Source organism: Heliangelus exortis, chromosome 1 (genome assembly GCF_036169615.1).
Source record: "Heliangelus exortis chromosome 1, bHelExo1.hap1, whole genome shotgun sequence".
NCBI lineage: Eukaryota > Metazoa > Chordata > Aves > Apodiformes > Trochilidae > Heliangelus > Heliangelus exortis.
The window spans coordinates 67,517,401-67,522,576 of NC_092422.1; positions in this window are offsets into that span (position 1 = coordinate 67,517,401).

The window sequence follows — 5,176 nt, forward strand, 5'->3', positions numbered from 1 at the left end:
AACCTTTGGCTCACTATTTGACACCAAAACCTTTGGCTCATTATTTGGCACCAATTCAAATGGATCTGGATTTGGTACCATTTTGGCTCACTATATGGCAATAATATCCATGGTTCACTATTTGGCACCACCACAATGGCTATTTGGTAACAAACCATATGTATCCCTATTTAGCACCACCTAAATGGCTTCCTCTTTGGCACCAAACCCCAAATTCACTATTTGGTACCACACTTGTGGCTTATTATTTGGCACCAAACCACATGGTTCACTTTTTGGCACCACCCCCCTTGGCTCATTCTTTGGCACTAACATCCATGGATCACCCGTGTCTCCCTGTTTGGCACCACCCCTATGGCTCACTATTTGGCAGCACCACCACAGCTCACTATTGAGTACTGCCCCTTTGGCTCCCAATTTGCATCAATATATTTGGTACACTATCACCCCTTTGGCTCACTGTTTGGCACCACAGCTATTGCTCACTATTTGGCAGCAATACCCTTTGCTCACTCTTTGGCTGTCACAGCTTAGTATGCACAGACTACAAACCTAGGACAGAATTCCTCTCTATTCCCCCCACCCATACACAAAGGGGAGATAAAAGTAGAATAAAAACTGGAGACTTTAAGTTGTAAACTGAAAAGCAGATTTTACTATCAGAAGGGAAAGGGTAAGGTAAACATAAAGGGTAAAGTAACAAAAATACAAATACATGCAAATACATACAAATATATATATATATATATATATATATATATATACAACCTGATAGCAGGTGGCAAGCTGGCAGCAACAAACAGAAACACAGCTATCTAGAAGCAGGAGGAAAAAGAAAAAAGAGCTGATGGATTTATGATCTTTATATAGAGTATGGCAGGAAATGGGAGGGAACAGATCCCTTTGTTTGCGTTCTGCCCCTCTCAGAGTTCCAAAGCCCTTCTTCTTCAGTACCTCCTGTTCAAATGGTGACATTGGCACAACCCCCCTGTGGTTCACTATTTGGCACCAACATCTTGGATCACTATTTGGTACCAATAACCTTGGCTCACTGTTTGGCACCAGCAACATGCCTCAGTATTTGGCACCACCCCTTTGGCTCGCTATTAGGAACTATCCTCACTTTTTGGCACCAACCTATTTGGATCACTATTTAGCACAACCAACATGTCTTGCTATATGGCACCACCATTGCCGCTCACTTTTTGGCATCAGCCTATATGGATCACTGTATGTCACAAGCACCATGGCTCACTATCTGGCAGCAACACCCTTGGCTCACTGTTTGGCACCAACTCATGGTGTTTGGCACCACCCCCCACAGATCACTATATGACACCACCCACAGCCTCACTATTTGGCACCAACAACCACAGTTGACTATTTTCCACCAATACTCTTGGCTCACTATTTGGCACCACCCTGTAGCTCACTATTTACACCAAACCACATGGCTCAATATTTGATACCACCCCACTTGGCTCACTATTTGGCATCAACCCATTTTTATCACTTTTTACACCACCCCCCATGGAACATTATTTGGCACCCCCCCTTGGGCTCACTATTTGGCACCACACTCATGTCTTATTATTTGGAAGCAATACCCAGGGCACACTATTTGGCACCTGCACCTTGGCTCACTATCTGGCACCAACCCATATGGCTCACTTTTTGGCATCACCCCCCTGGCTCAGTATTCAGCAGCAATACCTATGGCTCACTATTTGGCAGTACCACCATGGATCATTCTATGTCTCTGGAGGTTGTCATGGCACCTGTACAAATTTTGTGCATTGACTGAAACTGGGTCCTCTTGTAAGTAACACAATTTTAATATAAAAGAATGATTCTATTTTCAGATAAGAGATTAAAGTTACTTTAATCTGTAGGTTTTCTGTCTTATCTTAAATCCGGGAACTGGTTGTGGGCTTTAAGCACTGCAAGCCAAAACTATATAAAATAAATTAATATAAAGCACATTTTTAGAAACAATATAATATGCACTGTGGCCTGATTTCACTGCAAGAAGTCTGGATTCCAGATGTGTTTGGCCAATGTGTGGTACTTCTCTACCCCACTTAGCTCATACATGTTCTGATTTTTTCATTAGATCGGTTCTTTATCCTTACCAAGAAAAGAGTCTGGAAGTTCATGACACTTGTTTTCTACATGTCTCCTGTAATGACTTTTAGCTGAAGTAGTAATTCTTCCCCAACTTCTTGAGAAAACCCATCTGGCCCATGGCTGCTAGGATACACTGCCTTGTCTACCCACAGAGATGATGTCTGACCATCCAAAAGAAATAGGAGCATGTTGGTCACTGCTTTTCCCATCTGCACTGAGGACACTGAAGGAGACAGTACAACATTTCTCATTACTGAAACTTAGATTCAGTAGTGGATTAGTGAATGGATTTCCAGTCCACTTCTCTCTGATGATTTCTGTAGGCATCAGGCTGACAGGTTCTGCAGGAAGAACCCCGATGTTCAAAGGTGAGGCTGCCCTTACCTTCTGTAAAAAAATAAAATGCAACAGGAAAAGTAACACTGCGTGTTCAAGTAGATTATTTTTTCCTGAGGTCACAAACTTGATTTTATGGCAAACAAAGCCAACGACAGTCCTCTAGGACTTCAGGCATTTCCAGATCGGGCTCTTTAAATGTTACTAGATACACCTAGTATTTACGGAGAAAGAAGTTCAGTTTCTCCTCTATGGTGAGGGAGACACTTTACAAAAAAAATCAAACCAAAACAAACAAATGAAAAAAAAACCCAAACCCAAAAAAGCATATTCAAGTAAATGTCACGGTTTAACACTGGCCCGGCAATTAAACCGAGTGACAGACGCTCTCTATTAATCTCTCTCTCCTCCCGGATAAGAAAGGAGAGAGAATAAGGGAGAGAGACTTATGGGTTGGAAACTAAACTACACAACTTTAATGAAACAGTAATGATAAATAGGAAAAATTAATAAATATATACAAATATACAAGAAAATGGATACCACATTCCTCCCCCCTTTCCCCCCAGTAGTTCTCACGTCACCACCGAGGCTGCAGGGCAGCTCTGGGAAAGTCCAGGCTGGACTCCTGGAGTCGGCAGCAGTTGGGAACTGGAGGCAGGAACACACAGATATGGGCTGGCACGGATCAGGAGCACAGGCAGATGAACGGATGGGATCCTTCCAGGATGCCGGGTGAAGGAAAGGGAAGCAGGAAGGGCAGGAAGGGCAGGCAGCTGGAAGCTGGAAGCAGGAAATCTGGCTTGGCCCTCGTGATCCCTCAAATTTATACTGAGGATGACGTATATGGGATGGAATACTCTGTTTGGTCAATTCTGGCATCTATCTTGTCCGTTCCTCCCCAAAGGAGGGATGCAGGTGGGACCTCTTTATGTTTTCTTCAGAGCTGAGCAGTGTCCTTGGCTCTGCATACCAGTCTCTAGCAGTAACTATAAACATCAAGTGTTATCAGTCCTAGAAACACACACTGTCTGAGAAACTTGCTCTTAATTTCAGCAAGTGCAACTACTTACAAGAGACTTAGCTAAAAGCAAAAGTACAAGACAGAAAATCACCTTTATCCTGGCCCAAACCAGGACAGTAAATCAAAACTCTGCACAGAAAAGTATCTTAAAAATGTATTATTAAAAGAAGTACAAATAAAAATTTTATATTGCCACTACAATAATGCAAAATATGTTATTTCAAGTGGAATAAAGTATTTCTTTCAAACAATATTCTTTTGGGCACAGAGAAATTTTACCAGAAATTAAAGTAAAAATTTTTTAGGTAGCTTCCCATCCTTCTGGAAAATTAGGTCCCTCACCTAACTGTATTGCAAGATATGAAAAAGGTCTACAGATATGTCTTCCTTGTAAAATCAAAGCCCTAAATTCATTTTCTTGTAGTCAAGTAAATACAGTCTCAACTTGGACTTAAAATATGGAAGCTATGTACCTGGTTATGAACATCAAAAAGATCTGGTGTGGCTTACCACTTTGTGGAAATGGAAATAAAAATTTCTTTAAAAGGACAGGGAAGAATAAATAGCAGTAGCTGGTCAGTTCTGAGATTTAAATTCTCTAAGTGGTAGTTATTTAAACAGTCACAATACATAAAAAAACTCTGGGTTTTTTTTACCTTGTCTAAAGTTTTCTTCTTTTGCTAACTGGAAAGGAATAAGTCCATCACACTGAAAGATCTTATATCTTCTCACATGACTCATTTTTCTGGTTGATGTCTGCTTACACAATGCAATGCCTCAGAAAGTGATTTTTTTTATTATTATTTTTTAACCTTTAGACAAACCTTGTCAGCTTCTTCCTCCATTTCTCATGATCACTTCAATCACATATTAAAAGGATTTGAATGAACCTCCAGTCTTCAAAGGCATTGATTGATCTATCACACTGTACTTGGAAGCTATTGCAGCAAAATGAAACACTACCTTTAATTCTGTTTTAATCCAAGTGGATCTCAGTTTTAGACCACACTGTCTGAGGAGTTGCACTTTTGTGTCCAGTTCTGGAGTGTCCAACATAAGAAGGATATAGTGGTCCTTGAGCATGTCCAGAGAACCCCCAAAATGCTCAGAGGACTGTAGCCCCTCCCCTATGAAGCCAGGCTGAGGAAGTTGGGGTTGTCCAGCCTAGAGAAGAGGAGGCTCTGAGGTGACGTTATGTCAGCTTTCCAATACCTGAAGGCAGCCTACAAGTAAGCTCGAGTAGTACTTTTTGCATGTAGCAAGAGGACAAGGGGCAATGGTTTAAAACATGAAGAAGGGAGTTTTAGATTTTATATTAGGAGGAAATTCTTTACTATGAGGGTGGCAAGACACTGGCACAGGTTGTCAAGGGAAGTTGTGGCTGCCCCATCCCTGGAAATGTCCAAGGCCAGGGTGGATGGGGCTTTGGGCAACCTGGTCTGGTGGGAGGTGCCCATGCCCATGGCAGGGGGATTGTATCTCGACAATCTTTAAGGTCCCTTCCAACTCCAACCATTCTATGCTTCTATGATTTTTGCTGGGTTGAAGATCAGTAATACAGACAAACTGTAAGGTACTGCTTTGCCTTTTTGATCCACTGTTCATTTTATGAGTTGCACAATGTCAGAGAGCTCAAGATACTTCAAGCTATTGGGCTCAGACAAATTCCAAGGTCTTAGATCTGTCATA